Genomic DNA, 24,336 nt, shown 5'->3' on the forward strand with positions numbered 1-24,336 from the left:
CTGAAAAATTGTCCTACCTGTTTTTGAACCCGCCTATGTATCCCTGATTCCAAACCCATCTAAATTTTTCTCTCAATTTCCCAAACCCATTAAACCAGTCCCGACCCATCCTACCCATTAAGCCACTAAGCCATCTCGCCTTTTGTGTTATTTAATGAAATAAAATAGATTTGATTAACTTCTTTATTCATGAGAACAATCAATACATTTATATGATTAACAATTCCAACTAAAAAATAAAATAAATAATATTTAAAATTAGCACTTTATAACTAAAGAAAATAAACAATCTATCAAATCCAAATTTACATCAAATGATGATTTTAATCACAAGAAATTTATACAAATACAATATTAATAATAGAATACTTATCTTAGTACTTAAAAATGTATAAATTTGCGCATGATATATAATATAATAGGTTCATATTTATGCATCCCGGGTATCGAGTATCAGATACCCTAAAGTCAAAACCCAAACCCGTCCCAAACCCTATAGGGTTTTATCTAAAATCCCAAACCCTATAGGGTTTTGATAAGCGGGTCCTATTAGGGCCAGGATGGGTTGGATACTAGAAAATTCCCACGAAATTGCCATCCTTAAGTTCATGGATGGTAGTGTGCAAATGAATTAGCCATTGAACTATTGTTCCATTTCAAAACCGAACATGTTTTAAGTTTTACCAAGAAAAATCCTCTATGTCTAAGCTGGATTTGGATATCCAATATTCTTAAATGAATTTAATTGAATTAAAGTTGTAATTAATTTGGGGAGTTCAAGGACATAGTTGGTTTATAATTTTGCTGATGTGGTAGTTGTTTATGTTTTCAAAAAACAAAACCAACCATGTTGTTGACTCCCCCTTAGTAATTGGATCCAACTAACTTGACTTAATATTATATAAACTATAAAGGGAAAATTACAGATAGGTATTTTGTACTTTGGGTTATGTTTGGTTGCAGTAAAATTTTATTTGCATTAGTACAAATGCATGGGAGTGCAAATGAAAAAAAATGCAAATTCTTGTTTAGTTTTATTTTGAGTTTTACATTATTCTTCTTCATGTATTAATTTACCATATTTATACTGCAATTAAATAAAATAAGCTAAACTTTAAAACAACAATAGGTCAGAATTTACACTCAAATCATGTGCACTACCATAGTTTTACACCGGTGCAAATTTATTTGTATTGCAACCAAATACAGCCTTGGGGATAGTGACATTTAAAGGCCTCAACTTTCAATTACAATAACACTCTCAACTTTTAAAAATCAACATTCAAGTCATTTTAAATTCCTTTTATGCAGTCCTAATTAATGGATTTATTGAGCTTCTTTGAACAAATTGTCAAATTCTGATGCAAGGCCAGTCTGGTAAAACTAAAAAAAAACCCCTTGTGGAATTGTTTTATAAAATATGTGAAGGTTATTTTTGAGATTTTGAAATATTTTAAGGCACACATAACATCACATGCTGCAATTCTAATGGATGGACTTGAGTGTTGATTTTTAAAAGTTCAAAATACTTGATTGTGGCACTTGATGAAAATTGAGGCCTTAAAGTATTGTAGGGAATTCTTGCCCAAAGTCGCTCTCCACATTACACATGTTCTTTTAATTTATTAATAAAATAACTTCATTACTGTATAAAACCAATTTTTTATTTTATTTTATATTTTCAAAAAAACTAGTGAATTTGCCAAAAATTCATCACTCTCATTTTCTCTCCTTCACCTTGCCCTACCTTGCCCTTCTACTGGTGCATAGCTTACTGGCAAGCAACCGGCGTACAGAGCCAGTTAGTGATTAGAACATTCCTGTGTAGAACTCCAATGAATAACAGTAAATACTTCCCTCTAGGGGTGATCATTTCAGCATGGCCAGAAAAATCTGGACTTGGGTCTAGGTTTTTTGTTAAGGCCCGGCCCGAGCCTGCATTAGGCCCACAAAATTTAGAGCAGGCTTGGTCTAATTTTTTTGGCATAAGCAATTCAAAGCCCGGCCCATGAACAATTTTAATCAAAAGTAATAGTAGAGATGGTACTTTACTGCTCTATGCATAATCTTATTGTTTTATTAGTTTCTTTATTTTGCAAGTTAGTTGATTATCGATATCCAAATATTCGGGGGTACATGTAGAATACCCAACAACTTGAAGAATTTACACTGCACCAGGCCCGATCGGTTGCAATTTTAACAAAATCCCAACTCCAACCTACCCAAGTTGCATCCCTACCAATATTTAAACAAATTGAGTTTGAATGCAGTTTTCAGAGATTTGACAAAAGTTAAATTAGATAAAATGTCTTGGATTTAATTGAAATATACCTCTATACCAATACAATTTCATCTATTTGCAACCATAGTTAATAGGGATGACTCTCTTGAAAGCCTACTTATTTTTGGTGTACTTGTTCTGATTGAAAATTTCAAATCTGTATCAAAATGTTGAGATTTCTATCACTTATTTTCCTTGAATTTTTGGACTTCATATAAATATTTCATTTATGATTTATCAACATTTATTATATAATGATATAAAACTAATAAGATAAACAAAATCATCTAAATTTATTACTGTTTAGTATCATAATCGTTTCTACAAGGCATTTCCTCCTTATCAGCACCATGTAGGGGTTTTGTCCTCTAACTCCTCCACTTTTTTTTTTACTTTTTTTTTTTAATTTTTTGTTTGGTTTAGTGTTTTTTAAGAATTTTGAAATTGTTTCAAGCAACTTTAATACATTGGGGTTTGTAAAAGCAATTTCTGGAAAAAACGTCATGCTAACGTTTATTACAATGAAAAAAACGTTTTCTCCTTCTTGCATATGTGATGTCTTGATAAAACGGCAACGATACCAAACAAGGCCTAAATTTAAAAATGTTTAGAACAAATACGGGTGAAATTTCTGAAATTCTTTCTTTTGATGACAACAAAATCAAGCTAAAATTGGCTCAAAAATACTGTTTGATATACTTATATGATCATTGTTAGCATCATTTTGTTATTTATAAACGAACGTTTAAAATTTAGGTTGGAGGAATTCTAGTAAACAACTTTATGATTATGTAACTCTAGGAGACTTTGTCCTGTATGACATGTGAATCCCACTTTGGCTGTAGGGAAAAAAATAGTTGCATATATAAAATTGTCATTTACCAACAAAAAGATTGGTTGTTTGATTAAGTGTGTAACTTAGGCTGAGTTTAGAAGGAGTACAAATACAAATATGTAGAGGTGATTAAGCCTTATATTTTGTATTATTTATGTTGTATATATTTGCATTTGTACTCTTTTCAAATTAAGCCTTAGTTTCTTTTTAGGTGATTTGTATTTAAATCTAGCTATAAAAATAAGGGTAAATTTTTTAAATTACCCTTATAGTTTAGTTAATTGACTAAATATACTTTTACTGTTTTAAAATTGACTAATGCTATCCCTACTGTTTCAACAATTGACTAAGTCTGACCTTATCATTAACTTTCTGTTACATATGATATCACATGACTGATATATTTATAAAAAATTCCCAAAATACCCTTCCCACCTCCATTCCTATAAAACCCTTTAACCTCTGTCTACACCGGTTCACCCCAATGCTGCTCATCTTTCTCTCTTATTTCCAGGTGAAGCATGAAAAAAACAGAAAAAGAAGAAACGATTAAAAAAAAGGTGATTAAAAATGAAAGAATGAACCCAGCATAAGGGAGGAAAAAAAGGGGGTCCAGGCATCTTGCTCGGCGGCGAGCAGTTTCAGAGGTCAACGGGTAAGGCTCGTACGACAAACAGTACCACCTACGCGCTTTCTCTTGGGAAATCGAAAGGGCCTTCATTGTTCTTCCATGTCTTTAGTGTTCATCCTTCCTAACTTCAGGAACTCTTATCAGCCGAGGTTCCAAATGGAGTTCAGGCTACCGCTGAGTGCACAAACCGATTTATGTCTGCAACTCGCCAAGTGCTCCACCTTAAACGAGGCTAGCAACTCCAATTTTGTTTTCTCTCCCTTTTCTATCTACCTTGGTTTTAGCTAGCCTTGTAGGTTGCGGATCCAGCGGTCGAACACTGGCACAAATATTATCATTCCTCAAGTCCCAGAACATCGATCATCTCCAACAGGTTGGCCGTCAACTCGTCGATTCCGTCAAAGGACCTCTCACCAATGGAGGCCCCCATCTCTCTTTTATCAACGGCATTTGGGCTGAAAAATCTGTTAATCTAAAACCTACATTCAAAGATATGGTTAATTCGGTATATAAAGCAGAAGCCGAGGCCATCGATTACGTGAATAAGGTGAGGTTGAACTCTCTCTCTCTCTCTCTCTCTCTATTTCAGTTTTTTTTTACAAATTTTAATAATTTCTTCTCAACCTTAGAACAAAAACTAAAGTTTCATTTTGAAAATTTAAAGAAGAATGATGGGCAAAATAGTCTTTTTCATCCTCATGTTAATCGGCGCGTGCTATCAGGGAAGTATTAGTCAATTGTCAGATATAATAGGGGTAGCATTAGTCAATTTTAAAACAGTAAAGGTAGACTAGGGAAGTATTAGTCAATAGTCAGAAACAATAAAGATAACATTAGTCAATTTTAAAACAATAAGAATACACTTGGTCAATTAACTAAATCATAAGGGTAGTTTAAGAAATTTACCCTAAAAACAATAGCAATCTTGAGGATAATAGCTTCAGCATGCCAAAATCCTTTATATGGGTTAATTAAAATGATAATGATGCTATTATGCATTTTTTATGGAAGAGAAAAAGAAAGGTAAGAAATTATTGGAACACCTTTTACAATTGTACTCCTCTGTACATTAGCATAAGTGGCAATTAAATTTACAACTGTTTCTCTCAACAAATAGGGGTGTTCATTATACGGTTAAAACTGTAAAATCGAATCGAACCAAACCGAACTTTTGATTTGTTAGGTCTATAATTATAACGATTTGGTTTGGTTTCACAAATTTGAAAAATACGGTTTATGCTTTACGGTTTGATTTATTAAATTCATAAACCAAACCAAATCGTAAACTATATTAATATAAATAAATATAAATATATATATATATATATATGTATATATAAATATAAATCGAATAGTATAAGTTAAGTTATGCTAAATTGTGAATAATATGTAAATTTATAAATTAAATTATAAATTTTAATTTTGACTTTCTCTCTCTTCTCTTCGATAATTGATACACAATACCCTACCTGATAGCATTTTGGTTTTCTTCTCAAAGAACACTGAACGGGACTTGAGACTCAAGAGACAACTTCAATCCTCCCTTCCTCAAAGAATGCCGACGATTTAGTGTTGTCGTTGCCGTTGATTTAGTGTTGTCATCACTGCCAATCATACCTTTATCGTCCAGCTCCGAAGTAAACACTCACATACACACACTCTCTCTCTCTTTCTCTCTCTCATTCTCATTATCTGATACAACAAAACCCTATCCATTGTTGCCGCCCCACCATTTTCACCGACTCATCACTGGCCACTCCACCATTGTCACTACTCCCATCTCCCTCTCATCTTGTCATCTCTCTTCCAACCCTAACAAAACGCCCTAACCAAGGAGGCCAGGAAACCCTCTTCCTCTGTTCAACCGAACCCTATCCGCCTTAGTCCTGCTGGTTGCTGCATCTCTTTATCATCTTCCCATCTCCTCTCTAGTCTCTTCTATTATTTGAAAAATAAAATCTCTATTGGCCTAACCCCTTTATCTCTTCTCTGATGCAGTGATACATGTTCAATTGTGAACACCCAGGAGCATAATTGGAATTGGAACTCTAGAAACAAGAACAAAATTCTAATTTGGGCTCGGGAGATAGGTAAAAATATCAACCAATTTTAGAATTTTGGACAAAAGAAATTTATGATTTATTTATTTTTTAATTATATGTTTATATATGCATGTTTTTTAGCATTGCAAATTTAGAATGCAGATGTTTTTATTAATGTTTAGATTTATTTAATTGATTATTGGCAATTCCTACTTCAGCATAGGAGGTCGTGTTCTTGATTCTTTTAGGAGCTCATTGAGTCCTAGGATAGTGGAGGCACTCATTTGCACTCAAGATTGACTTCGGTTATCTCCACAACCACTTAATGTTGAAAAAAAATTGGATGATTTTGAAAAAATAAAGGTAATAGTTTGTTTTCTTCATTATTTCATGTTCATGATTTTATACTTTTATTTGTATCTTGATTTACTTTAATTTTCTTGCTACGTAGATATTAACACTATCACATTGGCCCCTATTGTGATTGATGTTCAACGATTGAGGTAAGTATTCTTCATGCTTTTGGATTTGAAGTACCAAAACACTATCTTTTTGATATGTATTCTCTATGCTTGAGAGTTGTGAACTCAAGAAAACACTTTCAAGTTGTATAACTTTGAATTTGTCAAACTCTATCGTTTATGTTGTTATTCAGTTATTCTCCTATTGATATTGATATCTATTTTATTCTTGTTTTGTTAATTATTTGTTTTTCTATACTAGTTTTGTAGTCCAAGTAAAGCATAGAATGGTAAAGTCCCCAATCGTATTAGAATCCACACCAAACTGTAATAAAACGGTTTGGTTTGGCCTGAGAATTTTCCAAACCATAATTTACTGGTTTGGTTTGAGAAATTCTCTAAACCACACCAAACCGGACTGTGAACACTCCTATCCATAGAACCTTTTTTTTTCCCTTTTTAGTTGATAAACAAAGGAGTATAGATCAACCTAGATATGGTGTATCACATTAGATTAAGAGGGTGTTTTCCATGTGAATGATTTTATTCTCAAAAATAAAAACAATTGCCATGCTAAAAAAACAATGCATTTTTGTTGATGTGGCAGGTGTTTTTGTTTTAGAAAATTAACTATATACATTGATAAACACCCTCTAAGATCTTTTGTTTTTGGTACAAATTTGGAACTGGATATATCCAAAGATCTTGGATCTAAGTTAAAATAGATAAGACATGGACTGAATTTGGAAGTTTGCCAACTGAAATCAAATTAAGTGCCTTAACATAGGTCTCAATTCTGATGCAATTTAATTATATTCTAAACACAAAATTCATGCAAAGTAAGCCAATAAGCATTTTGTTAATATCTATGCACAATGTCTTCCCCTCCTTTATATAATTAATATATTTTGAAATCCAACTTAATTTTGTTGTGTATAACTAATATTTTCTAATTTTAATTAACAAATCTATTAGGGCCCATTTGGTTCTAGGCCTGCAAATTGGGTCGGGTTAGGTCAGGTTGAGGCCAATTCTAGCCTAACCCTAAGTTCTAAACCTCTAACCCTAACCCTAACCCTAACCCAACTTGATCTTCAACCTCGACCTACCTAACCCTAACCCTAACCCTAACTAGGTTTCTTCAACCATAACCCAACCCAAAGTCAACTTCGGGTTGGGTTGCAACCCAACCTTCTTCCCAACTCTTAAAGTCTCATAGAACTTCTTAGTACATGTTTGGTTCCGTTTACGTTTATTGAGTAAATGTTTTGTACTTGTGTGGTTGTAAAACTGAGAAAAGCAATTGATGAGGGTGTTTATGACACATAGGCGCCATTAGGCACCACATCAGCAAAGGTGCCAATAAACGCCTACCTATTGGGGGAAACTCTAAAATGAAGCTTCCTGAAACAGGAGAGGTGCATACGGATGCGTATAATGAGGCCTTTGCTGATGGGGCACCTATGTGGCAGCGTTTACTCAATAAATGTAAACAGAACCAAACACCCTCTTAATCTCATATCTTAACTCAACTCACTACATTTATTAATCATGTGTTTTACTAGTATTTGTTGATGTTATTATTAGTTCTTTTAGTACAAAATTCAGAAAAATAAGTGTTTGAAATGACTATAGTTTATCTTTTATAGGTAGCAAGTTATGGGTGAAAAATATCTAAGAGGAGATGAAGAATAAAATATTCAAAAAACATAAATATAGTATTAAGATTTTGGTCTTTCTAATTAGCATTAAGTGAAGTGATTATCTTAAAAAGACATGATAGTATGTGGTGGGGGCTATACAATTATCATGCATCTAAACAAATCAGTGTATGATATGATATGTATTATAGAGTTGGGCTGGGCTCCCCGACGGATCAACTCTAACCCAACCCAAAGAAAGTCAGGTTCATGAATTTCAATCATATTTCTCACCCAAGCATCAAGCCGACCCAACCTAATCCATCTTTTTCGTGTTGGATTAGGGCCAACCCAGTCCAAGTCGCAGCCTTATTTGGTCCATAATTAGAATTAAAATTAGAGTTGGAATAGGAATTTGTTGGAATTGGATTTGAAATGGTCTATTCCCATAGTCTGTGGTTCAAATAGCAATCAGGTAGACTAGGATTTCATTCCCAATGAGGGGAAGGGAATGGCAATTCTCTCAAATGGGGGAATGCCATTCCACTAGAAAGGGGAATGCGATTCTAATTCCGCCCAACCAAACAGTTAGAATTGGAATGATCCATTCCGATTCCAATTCCAAACCCTTATTCCCATAAACCAAACAGGCCCTTACTATTTTTTTTCTTTTTTTTGGTTGTATTTAGACCTGGCAATGGGTTGGGTCAAGGTATTTCGGGTTGATTTTGGGTTGGGTTGTCAAATGCTAGACCCTAACCCTAAATGTTCGGGTTAGGGTTGACCCATGGGTCAATTTGGGTCATCTAAAAAAATAATCAAAATTTAAAAAATGAAGAAAAATTACATGAAAAATGTCAAAATAAAAAAAATTAACCTTAAAATTCCAAAGATAAAATAAAAACTTGAACATTTAACAATTTAAAGAGTAAACCATAAAAAGTAAAGACTAAATAATAAAAATTAAAGAGTGGAAACTTCTAACAATGCATAAATAATCCCGATTAGGCTTGACAATTGGGTCAACGGGTTGACCCATGACCCAACCCAGGTCAGGTCATTTTCACATTCGGGTTGCTAAATATGAGACCTCACCCTATTTTTTCGGGTTAGGTTCGTAGGTTGGGTCAACTTTTTGCCAGGTCTAGTTGTATTTGATGCAGCTTTGGCCCTGATAAATGTGGGGTGCCACAGACCTAGACCCAATTAACAAGGTTAGTGGTAATGACTATAGTTTATTATGAGTTATGACTTATAATAGATCTTTTGTGGGTAACAAGTTTTGGGTGACAAACAATAGAGAGGAGATGAAGAATAAACTATTCAAAAACCATAAAATATATTATTAAGGTTTTAGTCTTTCCAATTAGCATTAAGTATTAACTTAAAAATAACATGATAGTATATAACGGGAGCTATACAACTATCATGCATCTAAACAAATCAATAGTCTTTTTCTATTGATTTGTCAAAAGACAGTTAGTCACCAAATTATACTCACTCAGTAGTCTTTTTCTTTGGCAAATTATTAACAATATTTCGTTTTCTGAAATGTTGGAAAAAAAGTTCTCTCTATAGCCTATATATACTCATTGAGAGATACTGATTGGACCTGAAATTGGCACAAAGGCAGTACTGTTGCTGTAACTCACCCTCTCCCCCAACTGAACTTTACTCCTCTTTTTGATAATTACCCATTTTAAGAGTCACTTTTTGCCTTGATGTGATATGATGATCTGAAATTTCGCTCACTATGGTGGACGGTGGACCCCACTCATCTCCTTAGTGCCGTGGCCATTATATGTTGACGATGAAGAGGAGCTAGAATATATCAACTTAGGGTCCATTTGATTCACTCTGGCTTGGAAATTCCAGACGTAGGCCTAGGTTTTGTTTTCAGGCCCAGATTCCTATGAGGCCCAAAAACTTCAGGGTCCGGACATGGTCCTAATACTTTAAGCCTGGTCCAGCCTATCCATATTTATATAATAATAATAATAATAATAATAATAATAATAATATTATGACACTTATTATATATAATTATATACATATTTTATATTATATATCTATAAAATAAATTTCATATGCATATTATTTGTCATAAAATATGAAATATACATATGTAAAAGATATAAATCCACAATAATAAAATTTTCAAGGATACAGTGGTTTACCCAATTTCAGTTTTAGCCATTAAGGAGCCCATAACCTCCATAAATTTATATTCACCAAGAGCCTGTATGAGAGGGGGCTTCAACTTTGATTGAGCTGCTTTCACTGAGTAGCTTTGAAGAAGCTACTAAAATTAACTTAATCGGAGAAAGCCCTCCCACTCCCAGAGATGCACTAAAAGAAAAACAATAAGCTTTTCGGTCCAGTATCTTCAGCTGTTACAAATGGTCTGTTAGAGCTAGCCCATCAAATTCAACTGATGATGATGGGCCACCCCTTGCATGAATGTTGATCCAAAATAGAACCAACCACAAGGCCAAGATTCCTATAAGGGCCAAAAGACTGGTTGGTCTTTCTCTTTCAAGGAGGAATTAGGGCAACCGATTACCGATGGATGAGGGTGCTGTTTTGCAAATATCCTACCACAAATTGAAGAATTGGACTTGAAATTTATTTATTAGTTAGTGGTTATGATTTTTTTAACGAAGATATTTTATTATAAAAAAATTATTGTTTTTTTTTTATTGGTGGGGCGACGGGCGACCAGACGAATAAACAACAACGAGAGAGTACAAAGAACAATAAAATTGAGAGAGTTGAGGCAACGAGATGGGCCTTGAAGATGAAAAGCATGGGTGTGAAGTACTGGGATTGGTTCATTGCTCTAATAATGATAAATTCCATTACCCCCCCATGTTCTATTATATCTTGTTCGAGGCCCACCATCACTATCGCCAAAGGATACTTGATCAAGTGCAAAGCGGTTGTGGGGGCAAGAACAAGATATTATTATTGTTATTAAGTGAAAGATTTTCGGGAAAGAGATTTCAGTTCACACTTGACACTTGACACTTGAAACTAGGCACTACTCCCTAGCAAAGTGCAACATCCATCATCTCTAATCAACAGACGGAATTGCAACCTGGCTTCTCAGTGGCATGGGCCTGTATAGAGACTTGATTAATGCTGATTGGTTGGACCGGCCATCTGGGCCTGTATGGAGACTTGATTAATGCTGATCGGTTGGACCATCTCATCAGGTATCACCTTTCTCCGTTTTCTTCTCTGATGCTAACCTAAGCTGCCTTCTTCTCTACGTATGGGTGCTTATGCTTTGCTTTGTTTGATGCACGAGTTTGTGTTTGTTAGTTCAGGTCAACGGAATACACTAAATTAATTGTAATGGATACATGATTAATTCAAACTGCTAGTTACTGAGTAATCAGTAGTATTGACTGATGCTGCTCAATCCGAGATGTTGTACTAACTGAGAATAGCAAATAGATAATCCTTATTGACTGGTCTGTGCCGAGCTTACAAGGACAGTACTGTGCTATGTATCCTACGATCAAGAGAAGTCAGAGGCCCAAGGAATAGTCCTTGGGTAGACACTCTGACGCTCAAGTTAGTGAGAGGGCGACAAATGGTCGGGGCGAGCAATGAGGGTATTGGTCCAAGCAAAGTAATCGTATGAGAGTTAGAAGTTGGGGGCCCTTACCTCGAGCATGGAGTACCTTTTTATAGTCGAGGGTCCATCTCCGGGTCGGATTAGGGTTCTAGGTTAATCTAGATAGAGCTCTCTGTCGAGGTTTCCGAGGTAGAGTCCTACTCCTCGATGGAGTTGTCTTTCCACCCTTATTTGTAGTTAGGCTTATCCGTGTGGCGTGTAGCTGACGTGGCTAGAGGGATAAGGTGGGGGGCCATGGTAGTAATATAGCCTGGTCGGGCTCCGCTGACATGGTCGAGCGGAGCCGACGTGGCCGAGCTGAGTTGACGAGGCCAAGCTATGACTTGGCGGCCACGTGTCTCTCTAGGCTAGCTCAGCCATGACCCCAACACGACTCCCCTAGTTCCGAAGTCGAGGGACAAGGTTCTCTTGGTTTGTTGCTCAGTTGAGGAACTTCCGGGCATGTGTATTGTTTGCACAATGTCGGTCATTGTCGAGGGAGTTTCGAGTTGTTGCTTTGTCTGTGTCATGTTGGTCGTTGCCGAGGAGTCCTCCGATCGTTGGCTGCAGAACTTAAATAAGAACCAAAGTTTTGGTTCTCGAACCACTCCCCCCAGTTCTATTGTCGAGGAGGATGAATGCTCGGATAGACTGTTGCGCGGCTGTGTAGCCTTATCTGATGTCGGGGTTCGGTTGAGGTCGATACTGGGCACTCCGATGGGCCGGAGTCCTTGAGCAGCCTAGCCGAGGATCTACGTTGGTGGTTGGACCGACACTAAGGGTTGAACCGACACAGTTAATGGTCGTAACCGCTGCCTGTTGAGGGCACCGCTTCAGTTCCCGATACTTTGCGAGTGCATTATTGGTCGCATCAATTGGTCTTCCAAGGTGTTGTCAGTGGTGCTTCATCTGTACCGTTGATCTCTTCTCGGTCCGTGATCGTGGTGGCTATAAAAGAAAGGGGGGGGGGACCCTCTCCTCTGTATTATTTGCAAAAAGGTGGTTGGTGTTGTTCAGCTATCATTGCTCGGCAGGTTGCTCGGGAGACTGATCGGTGGGTTGCTCGACTTATAGCTCGACAAGTTGTTCGGCAGGTAATTCGGCAAGTTGCTCGACAGATAGCTTAGCAACTTGCTCGGTGGTTTTTGTGTTAGACAGTTTTGTATGCCCTTAGCTTCAATCAAAATGATGTACTTCATGAGTTTATTGTAAATGAACAAAAGTGCATACTTGATTCATGTTCCCGTGGTATGTTTCTGTGTAATACCCTTAAACTGGACACTTAATGAGACTCGTGTTAGTTTAGAATGTTCACAGCTAGTGGGTCGGTCTGGGGAGACCTATCCTGACAAGGCTGACATTGTGGTGCCACTAAGTCAGTTGGGGTGGCTTGTCTCAGCTATCGGGGTGAGACCCTAGGCACATACAGTGTAGGATTAATTGAATCTTTGAACTGGACCAGATTTCCAGTATTGTCCTGGACCTTGGAGATTGATGGGCAAAACTAGAAATTTACACCCGACTCCTAGACTCGATTATGATACTGCACTAGGTGTCGGATTGGGCTGTCTTTGATGTACTAATCAATGAGATCCTTAGCGGGGGTCAAAACCTGGGTATGTTGGGACAGTCTGAGAATTCATCTGAGTGGGGGATCATAGTGACAGGATTAACCCCTTTGTCGGACAAAGGTAATGATTGGGGATGCACTCTCACTGATGGAAACCAAGACTGCCGGCAACTGATTTCAATCGTTGAGATTTGTTTTGCAAAATATATTTTATATGAGATATAAAAGTATATAAATTATGGTTTCGAAATGATTTGCAAAAGGTTTTAATTCCCGGGATCCATACTTGAGAGAGAGCAACACTGTTCCTTGCAACCGAGGGAGAGGGCAATGTATGATCATTATGGGCTGAGAGGTTAAGTGTAAGACCATTGAGGATAATACCTGATGGGCTAATTTTGCATCTGCCCACAGTCCCTGGGTGTTACAAGGTGGATTGGCCCAGAGACCACTTTGGGTAAGTGTTGGGCCCATAGAGCCCATTTGATAGGTTTTAGGGGGTGCACTGTCCATAACAATGTATTCGGCCAGGCCTTATAACAAAGGCTGGGCTGAACCCATGTGGCTGATGTGTAGATCAATGTTTGGGTCCCGCGCCATACAAGGAAGCCCAATTGGGCAGCAGTTTGGAAGGCTAAATGAATATATAACCTTAAATTGGGCCCACACCCTATCCACTTAGAGATGGATCAGCTAATAGGATTGGGCCCACACCCTATCCACTTAGAGAGTCCAAGATCTAAATAAGATTTATATATGGAAACTTCCTAATTAGATTAGGAGATGGCTGATCTAATCTGCAGATAAGATAAGGGTTATCCCTTATCTTAAAGGGACTTATAATCCAGATATGATTTGGGTTAGCAACTCCTAATGGGATTAGGAGCTGATCCCTTTAAGTCTATAAAAGGAAGAGGGGGCGGGAGCCTTTAGATATCCCATCACAAGCAAGCAACAGATAGTCTTGTCTTCAGAGCTGAAATCACATAAGAGAGAATTCTACACCCTACAAATACTCTCTTGCCACCTCCTTCCTGCAGCCACCGCCTATTGCAGTTCGATCTTCAGTTCTTGGGAGAAATCAAGATTGGATCTTGATTCCAATCTTTTGGAGAAAAGATTGGTGGGAGTTGTATTCACAAGCCGTCCAGGTGATTCTTGAGAATGATCAAGTTATTTTGGAAGAACACTACTGTGCACTACGCCATTTTCAGTGGGAGCAGATTTTGGATCATTCTTTGGGTGTGAACACCTCCATTGAGAGATATTATTTCTCTGTATCAGGTATTATCTCTCCCTACTCCTTTTGGTTCAGATCTGATTCAATTTATGGTTGAAAAATGATCATTGAAAATATGATTTTCTAAATGGGGAATTTGATTCCCATTTGAAGGGAGAGAATTTTTTTTTTGAAATTCACCCCCTTATTCCGCAATCTTTGGTGTCCATGTGATGGATTTCCTATCCCCTCAGTGGTATCAGAGCCATGGTTCAAATCTTGAACCCTTCTGTTTCAGATTTGAACCTGCGCAAATAGGGAGAAGGCGTTCTACCCAATTTGTGCAGATATGGGTTTTGGAAAATTTTTTCCCAAAACTGATGGGCAAATAATCTGAAATTAATTTTATATAAATCTGATTATTGTTTAGAATAGTTCTATATGATTTTCTTGATTTATGGGCTGTTCGTACAAGAGGAGATCGAATTCTTGATTTGCGTAGGGAGAACTGCAAGATTTGCAGTTTCTTGAATTTATTTATTACATTTGGTTTGTAAATAATTTTTTTTTATTTTTTAGACTCAATGTATAGGCATTTGATCTGATGTAATTATTAATAGAAATATGATTTCTATTTGTTTTTATTTTTGGATCGAAGATGGCGACGCAGAGAAGGAGATTTCACAGATGGGACATTCGCTATCTGCTATTTGTGGTTTGTGAAACTGCAATCAGTGATCTAACCTCTATTTTGCAGGATGGAGTGTGCGAACAACCTTGATTAATTGATTCTTGTTTTTCTTTTATCAGTTATTTAATTTCAGATTATTTTCTTGAATTAAGGATTTAATTAAAGATCAAAGCCTAGACCCATTCGAACCAAGATTGGTTCAAACTGTTTGGAGCAAATCTAGGGTTTAATTAAATGGTTAATTCGGCCCAACCTGTAAAGGCCCAGTTTTAAATAGTTAAAACTGCTAAAAGCCCATTTTAAAGGATAAAACTATATGGGCCGAACTGGGTAACCCTAATTCAGCCCATATACCTAGATAATATTAAGAGTTAATATTATGGATTTTTAACGGGCTTCCAATGGGCCTTATAGATAATTAATTGATTGGATCAATTTATCCCTATATGAGATGTTTGGATGTGTGATGTGTTGCGTACATGGTCCATAAGTGCTTGGCCCATGCTCATTCCACAGTGGCTCTTGCGCACACCATGGCTGAATGCATATCATTGCCATGGTGTCCCTTCTGGTCATTGCATGACCTCCCTCAGTGGTGGGCCCACACCTCATCAAGAGGTTACATGCGGAACCCCAGTTGATTCGAGGCCCACTGAAATTTGGCTTTATGAAAGTCAGTGGGAGCCACTTTGGTTTGACCTAAATCAAACCAGGGCGTAATTATTTGTTCCCTCTAGCTCATATGAGTGCAAGTGATAGGGAGATTCATATGATGAACTCTCTAAAGGCCTTCCATCATTAGCATGAGGATGGGTCTTTCAGTAATGAGAAAACGCACCGGAAAATGGGTTATCCATTTGCTGTTGGGCTTGTCTAAGTGTTTCATAAGATGATAGGGGTGTCATAGACCGATGTGGGAGGGGCTTCACTAGAAAATGATAACTCTCTCATGGTACCTTGGCGTTCACGAATATGATGGGTAAGCACTCACTGGACAGAAAAGTTTACTTGAAAACGGCTCTGAACCTTGTCTGACAGAGGCCAAAGGAAAAACTCATATGATGAGTGGATATGATCCTTCACAGAAAGGTGGTGGGGTTATGCAACTAAAACAGTTGGCTCCATGCACCCTATATGATTTCCCACATTTCCAGAGACAACCCGTAGTCTCCGTCACTAAGAAAGGAGGAAAATCTCAGAGATGAATAAATGGAAATGGATCATAGATTAAAATCCATATCTATGAAATGAACATGAATCAAATTAGGTTGTGGACTGATGTTTGCTCTTTTATCAGAAAATGGCAAACGGATCTTTTGCAAAGTTTCTTGATGACAACAAGCTTAAGGGTCTAAACTATGCCGACTGATACAGGAACCTTATGCTGGTCCTATCTTTTAAAAAGCTGGACAAAGTGGCAAAGAATCCTACCCCGGAGCGCCCGGGTGACAGGGCTTCTGAGGCCCGAAGGAGAGACTATTAGGAATGGGAGGAGAAAAACTCCCTAGCCCGGTGTTACATCATTGCCTCCTTGGACAACCCAATACAGAGGTAGTTCGATCAGATCGAACTTGCCAAAGACATATTGGACAGTCTGAGGACAATGTATGAAGAGCAGAATCGTTCTACTCAACAAAAGGTCTTGAAACAGTTCATGACCACACAAATGTCCAAGGGCCAACAAGTTCACAACCATTGTCTTCGGATGAGGGGTTACATCAACGAATTGGAGGCTCTTGGATCTGGGCTAGACCTTGTGACCCAGATAGATGCTATCCTTAATTCTTTGCCTCCTTCCTTTGATCCGCTCATCATAAATTATAACGTGAACAAGCTGAATGTTAGCTTGCAAGAGCTCAGGAATATGTTGCAAAGAGCTGAAGAACTGATTAGAAAGGATGAGCCTGTAGCCATGCTTGTTGAAGCTAGCAAGACGGGCAAGAGAAAGAGGAAGGCAAAGAAGCCTAAGAAGAAAGCCACTAAGGGCAAGAAGCAGAAGAAAGACAAAGCATCGGATGCCTGTCACTTCTGCAAGAAGACCGGCCACTGGAAAAGGAATTGTCCTGCCTACCTGGAATCCAAGAAAGGTAATTTTGAAACTTGTGTTATAGAAACCAATTTATTGGTAGCTTCTGTGTTCTGGTGTATTGACTCCGGGGCTTCAACTCATGCGTGTAACTCACTGTAGGGGTTCAAGATAAGCAGAAGGCTGAGTGAAGGAGAAGTCACTCTCTACTTGAGGACTACTGCAACTGTTGCAGCCGCGGTAATAGGAACCATGGAGTTAATTTTTAGAGAAGGAAAAATTGTACTAAAAGATTGTCTTTATGTACAAAAATTTAAGAAGAAATTTGATTTCTGTTTCAAAACTGTGTGCAGATGGTTATTCTGTCTTCTTTAGTAATACAATTACTATTAAAAGAAATAACAGATTCATCGCATATGGGGAACTGGAGAACGGTCTCTATGTTCTACATCATTCTCTAGAAACTAACATAATCGAAACTACGTCGGCTGAAATCCCCAAGAAGAGAGCCCGTGATACAGTTAATCCCACATGTCTGTGGCATTACCAACTTGGCCACATCAGTGTTGACCGAATCACAAGGTTGGTAAAGGATGGTCCTTTGGATTTTCTAACTATAGAAGATCTTCTCACCTGTGAGCCTTGCCTACAAGGCAAGATGACAAAATGACCATTTGACGGTAAGCCTGAAAGATGTACATGCACACTTGACCTAATACATACTGATGTATGTGGTCCCTTGAGTGTAAGGACACGGAATCAACGCGTGTATTTCATCACATTTATAGATGATTTCTCACGATATGGTTATGTGTACCTAATGAGACACAAGTCTGAATCCTTTGAAAAGTTCAAAGAGTTTAGACAAGAGGTCGAGAAATAGTTGGGGAGAGAAATTAAAGCCCTTTGATCTGATCGAGGTGGCGAGTATCTCTCTGACGAATTCAGGGACTACTTAAAGGACAATGGGATAGTATTACAGTTAGATCCTCCTGCTACACCTCAACTTAACGGTGTTTCAGAGATGAGGAATAGGACCTTATTGGATATGGTCCGGTCACTTCTCATACACTCAGATTTACCCACATCCTTTTGGGGTTACGCATTAGAGACTACGATTTACGTGCTGAATCGGGTTCCAACCAAATCGGTTCCGAACAATCCATATGAACTTTGGACCGAAAAGAAACCAAGTGTCAAACACTTGAAGATTTGGGGTTGTCCAGCACACGTTAAAAGAACGAGTGCAGACAAGTTGGAACCCAAGACCAGCCATTGCCTATTTGCAGGCTACCCAAAAGGCTCTATAGGTTACTATTCTATGATCCAAGTGAGCAGAAAGTGTTCTGCAGTTGAAATGCCCAATCCTTGGAGACCGATTACATCTTGGACACCCATCGTTAGGAAATTGTTCTTGATGAGGAGAGCTCAGGAGCAGTGGGAGATGTCCCACAAGTTCCAGGTAGTGACCAACCTAGAAGATCCACTCGGGTATCCAGGCCACCAGTCCGTTATGGTTATGATCAGGATAGTTACCTGGTGGAAACCTTGATAGAGATGGACTCAATGGAGACCAATGGAGTCTGGACTCTAGTAGATCCACCCTCCGGGGTAAAAGCAATCGGTTGCAAATGGATTTACAAGAGGAAGAAGGGCCCCGATGGTAGGATTGAGACCTTCAAAGCTCGTCTGGTGGCGAAAGGGTACACTCAGAAAGAGGGCATCGATTATGAGGAAACCTTTTCGCCTGTGGCCATGCTTAAATCCATTTATGGACTTAAGCAAACTTCTAGAAGTTGGAACATCCGTTTTGACTCTACTGTCAAATCGTTTGACTTCGAGCAGAATCCGGATGAACCCTGTGTTTACAGGAGGTACAATGGAGATAAGGTTTCCTTCTTGGTTCTGTATGTAGATGACATTCTACTCATTGGGAATGATGTAGGAATGTTGACTACGGTGAAAGTATGGCTTTCATAACAATTCTCCATGAAAGATCTTGGAGAAACCTCCTATATACTGGGTCTTTGACTCTATAGAGATAGATCGAAGTAGATAATAGGATTATCCTAATCTGCCTACATTGGCAAAATAGTCAAAAGATACAGCATGGAAAACTCCAAGAAAGGAAATGTTCATTTCAGGCACGAAGTCACTCTCTCCAAGAAGATGTCCCCAAGACTTTTGAGGAGATTGATGGCATGAAAGACGTTCCCTATGCTCTACTACAGGGAGCATCATGTATGCCATGCTGTGCACTCATCCTGACATTGCTCAGGCAGTGAGTGTAGTAAGCAGATTTTAGGCCAACCCAGGGCAGGAGCACTGGACTACTGTAAAAAACATACTTAAGTACCTTCGAATGACAAAAGAGTTTTGTCTAGTATTCGATGGTAGCTCACTACAGATCCAAGGGTATACAAATGCCGATTTCCAGTTGGATCCAGATGATAGAAAGTCTACATCTGGATATGTTTTCATGATAGGATCGTGTGTTGTTTCTTGAGTGTCAGCAAATAGGGTCCTGAGTAGCAAATTAATAGTCCACAACCCAAGCCGAGCGCATTGCCGTAAGTGAGGCTGCCTTATGAATGAAGGTGTTCATTCCTAAATTTGGAATTCAGTACATCACCCATTCCACTATTGTATGAAAACTCTAGACCTACGGAATGATGATCTTAAGAGGTAGCATCAGCGGAGAATGTGATAGACCCATTGACTAAGCCACTAACACAGAAAGTGTTTGAGAAACACGTGGAAAGCATGGGACTCCGGCTAGTACCTGATTGGACCTAAGTGCAAGTGGGAGCTGTTAAACAGTTTTGTATGCCCTTAGTTTCAATCAAAATGATGTATTTTATGAGTTTATTGTAAATGAATAAAAGTGCATATTTGATTCATGTTCCCGTGGTATGTTTCTGTGTAATACCCTTAAACTGGACACTTAATGAGACTCGTGTTAGTTTAGAATGTTCACAGCCAGTGGGTCGGTCTGGGGAGACCTATCCTGACAAGTCTGACACTGTGGTGCCACAAAGTCGGTTGGGGTGGCTTGTCTCAGCTACCGGGGTGAGACCCTAGGCACATACAGTGTAGGATTAATTGAATCTTTGAACTGGACCATATTTCCAGTATTGCCCTGGACCTTGGAGATTGATGGGCAAAACTGAAAAGTTACACCCGACCCCTAGACTCGATTATGATACTGCACTAGGTGTCGGATTGGGCTGTCTTTGATGTACCAATTAGTGAGATTCTTAGCGGGGGTCAAAACCAGGGTATGTTGGGATAGTCTGAGAATTAATCTGAGTGGGTGATCATAGTGACATGATCAGCCCTTTTGTCGGACAAAGGTAATGATCGGGGATGCATTCTCACTAATGGAAACCAAGACTACCGGCAACCGATTTCAGTCATTGAGATTTGTTTTGCAAAATATATTTTATATGAGATATAAAAGTATATAAATTATGGTTTCGAAATGATTTGCAAAAGGTTTTAATTCCCGGGATCCATACTTGAGAGAGAGCAGCACTGTTCCTTGTAGCCGAGGGAGAGGTCCTCTCTTGTCGGGCAGTGTATGATCATTCCATTGAGGATAATACCTGATGGGCTAATTTTGCATCTGGCCACAGTCCCTAGGTGTTACAAGGTGGCTTGGCCCATGGACCACTTAGGGTAAATTGTTGGGCCCATAGAGCCCATCTGATGGGTTTCAGGGGGTGCACTGTCCATAACAGTGTATTCGGCTAGGCCTTATAACAAAGGCTGGGCTGAACACATGTGGCTGGTGTGTAGATCAATGTTTGGGTCCCACGTCCTACAAGGAAGCCCAGCTGGGTAGCAGTTTGGAAGGCTAAATGAATACATAACCTTAAATGGGCCTTAAGCCCATTTCGAACTGGGCTAATTTGATTAGTCACTTAAGGGGCGAATTCTGAGATGGATCAGCTGATAGAATTGGGCCCACACCCTATCCACTTAGAGAGTCCAAGATCTAAATAAGATTTAGATAGGGAAACTTCCTAATTAGATTAGGAGATGGCTGATCTAATCTGTAGATAAGATAAGGGTTATCCCTTATCTTAAAGGGACTTATAATCCAGATATGATTTGGGTTAGCAACTCCTAATGGGATTAGGAGCTGATCCCTTTAAGTCTATAAAAGGAAGAGGGGGTGGCAGCTTTTAGACATCCCATCACAAGCAAGCAACAGATAGTCTTGTCTTCAGAGCTGAAATCATAGAAGAGAGAATTCTGCACCCTGCAAATACTCTCTTGCCGCTTCCTTCTTGCAGCCGCCGCCTATAGCAGTTCGATCTCCAGTTCTTGGGAGAAATCAAGATTGGATCTTGATTCCAATCTTTTGGAGAAAAGATTGGTGGGAGTTGTATTCACAAGCCGTCCAGGTGATTCTTGAGAAGTATCAAGTTCTTTTGGAAGAACACTGCTAATTCTGCTCCACCCTGCACTGCGCCATCTTCAGTGGGAGCAGATTTTGGATCATTCCTTGGGTGTGAACACCTCCATTGAGAGATATTATTTCTCTGTATCAGGTATTATCTCTCCCTACTCCTTTTGGTTCAGATCTGGTTCAATTTATGGTTCAAGAATGATCATTGAAAATATGATTTTCTAAATGGGGAATTCGATTCCCAATTGAAGGGAGAGAATTTTTTTTTGAAATTCGCCCCCTTATTCTACAATCTTTGGTTGTCCTTGTGATGGATTTCCTATCCCCTCTTTCATCTCGTCGGTCCTCTTCCTCTTTCGGGTCCTCTAGTAGTTCCGGTTCTAGCTCTTCTCATGTCTTTAACTATGAGCTTGAGCTGAGAGATTTTGTGGTTGCCGAAGTTGAGGAGGTTGAGGCTGGTCCCTCTGGGACGGAGGAGGAGCTTCCTCTATGAGTAGGTTGCCGGTTTGGCACCACACCTTGTGTCTTGATGCCCGGGGATATGGCTCAGATGCAAGCTACGTACGTCATCCCTGCGGAATACAAATGAGGTGTTCGCTGCTCGGCGAGATGGCCACTAATGCTTAGCCCAGTGAGCTTTGCATTTATGAGCATAGCTTGGAGGCTGGGCTGAGGTTCCCGTTGAGTGAGGGGTCACCGATGTGCTGGGCTGGTATAGGGTGTTGCCAGTGTAGTTGATGACGAACTCCTTTAGGTTCTTGCTCGACCTCATGTCCTATTACACGGTCCATGATATCGAATTAACCTTGGGGATGGTGAGGTTTATGCTCCAGCTGAAGCACCACTCGCAAGGGTACTATTATTTCTCCAGTAGGTGGAATGTTCGATTGTTGGTTGGGGCTCCTTCAATGAAGCACTGGAAGGAGTCATTCTTCTTTGTGTGCTTTCCAAGGGGTCTCCCCTTTCGAGCTGAGCTACAGAAGCCGAGGGCGAATGCTCCGTAGCCCTAGTGGATGGTGCTCACTTGGGAGGAGAAGTCAGCCTTGAGCATGATCCACGAAATAAATGTGATCGCGTATACATGCTCGAAGATGCTAATGCTCATTAGGTTGATGGAGAGGGTGGCTGGTCTATTTCTTTTACTGTTTGATTGTCGAGTCATTGTTCCCTTGTTTGCTTTCTACTTATCTTGGGTATTCTGTGTTGTAGGTATAAGGATGGCCAGTGAAGAAGAGATTGTTCGTCGGATGAGGGCATTTCGGTAGAGGTAGGGGCGAGCTGGTATGCAGTTGGAGGCTTGGCCTAAGACAGAGGAGCAGCCGTGATCCGCGGATAGGGCGGCTCGTTGACAAAGGAGAGTTTGGCAACAGGAGGCCGAGGAGGATGATGTTTTCATGGTTGACTCTGAAGGGGTTGTTGTCCTATGAGTGCGTTGACGACTGAAGCTGAAGGTAGCTACTCAGGTTTGCACATTCCGCGGTGGTCGATTCGTGTCGACGATAACTTGCTGCGGGGATCATGACCATGTCGATGTCTCGAGAGTCAGTCGAGGTTGGCAACGGAGCCTTAGTGTGCACGCTTCTACGGTTTACTACCTAGGTGAGTTCCTTTCTTTCTTATCCCTTGTGTTTTTGTTTTTGTTTTTTTTTGCGCGTACACTTATCATCTTTTTCTACAAAATGCTTGTGCGGTGGTCGCGTTGGTTGATAATCTCCAAGACCTTCGATCAACGTACGAGTGGGAACACTCTGAGTATCTGCAGCAGAAGGCCCAACTGATCGAGCTTCAGACTGTCGTGGAGCAGTTGGCCGCGCTAGTGAGGGAGGTGGCCGAGTAGGCCTGCATTGTTCGGGGGCTGAAGCAAGAGATCGCCGAGCTTAAGGCAAAGCGGGAGAGGTTGGGGCAGGAGGCTGCTGAGGAGGCTGAGGCTTCCTTCGTGGCTGAGTACGCTAAAGCTTCCTTCGTGGCTGGATTCAACGTCTTTCAGCGAAGGATCCTTTGCCGCCATTCAGAACTGGCCGAGGAGTCGCAGGGCTGGGGTGCTTGCGATCCAGATACTTCGCAGGGTTCCGCCGAGGAAGCCGATAAGGAGGCTGGAGACGAGGTTGAAGCTGTTGACCCTGCCACCGAGGATTGAGCGGCTATTTCTTCCATTCTTTTTCTGTTTTTTGCTGTGCTCTTCTTCTTTTTTTTTTCTTGGCTTAGTATGTCGAGCCTTAAACGATGTAATGGACCATCTTGAGTTGAATATTAGTGCTTCTTTGTATTAACTATATGTATGCCTCTTGCCGTTGCTGTTCTTACTTGTGCCTTTTTCTGGTTGGGCTATTACATGTGCCGAGCCGGGCTATGCCTTGGCGTCCTCTTCATACTTGTGCAATTTTAGTTCGTTGTTCGAGGCATGGCCGACCAGGCTATGCCTCGGTGCCCTCAGTGTAGTTCTGGGATCTTTCGATTTCTTTTGCTGACTGAGGCATGGCCGGCCGGGCTATGCCTCGACATCTCCAATCTTCTTTTGACCAAGGTATTGTTGTTCGAGATCTTTTGGTTCCCGAGCTCTCAGCCATGGGATGCTCAGTTTCTGGTCTCGGGAGCCTTTGGGGCCCTTCTACGGCTAGTCGCTTCCTAGCTAGCTCAGTCGTTAAGGCAACGGTTGTGCAGAGTTCCACAACCGCCCTTAGGCCTCGGTGGGCGGGGGCATTCTTTCTCTACGTTTAGGCTTAGCCATGGTCAGCTGAGTCGGGTAGCTTAGTTGGTGATACGCTGCCAAGCTGGGCGTTATGGGCTCAACCATTCTGGGATCGGTGGAGTCAACTTGGTCAGTAGTGCAGCTTGGCCTGTGCATATGTAGTGTGTGCGGTGAGTGTGTGTGTGCCTAGGAGTCGGAGATGTAGCTTAAAAGAA

General features: G+C 39.8%; 1 long non-coding RNA gene across 2 annotated transcripts; it reads left to right on the forward strand.

Annotated features, from left to right (window-relative positions):
- The first annotated feature begins 5,211 nt into the window (after window positions 1–5,211).
- On the forward strand, window positions 5,212–23,703 carry LOC148880320 (uncharacterized). 2 transcript variants are annotated; one of them, XR_016105944.1, is made up of 7 exons: window positions 5,212–5,384; window positions 5,746–5,837; window positions 6,008–6,152; window positions 6,241–6,292; window positions 10,928–11,105; window positions 22,642–23,031; window positions 23,151–23,703. It is a non-coding gene; the product is annotated as an uncharacterized LOC148880320 (long non-coding RNA). The 2 variants fall into 2 exon arrangements; XR_016105943.1 differs by lacking the exons at window positions 10,928–11,105; window positions 22,642–23,031; window positions 23,151–23,703 and having other exon boundaries at window positions 6,241–6,491.
- The last annotated feature ends 633 nt before the right edge of the window (window positions 23,704–24,336 follow it).

This window comes from Nelumbo lutea, chromosome 1, assembly GCF_056320005.1.
Source record: "Nelumbo lutea isolate HS-2025 chromosome 1, American lotus-T2T, whole genome shotgun sequence".
Taxonomy (NCBI): domain Eukaryota; kingdom Viridiplantae; phylum Streptophyta; class Magnoliopsida; order Proteales; family Nelumbonaceae; genus Nelumbo; species Nelumbo lutea.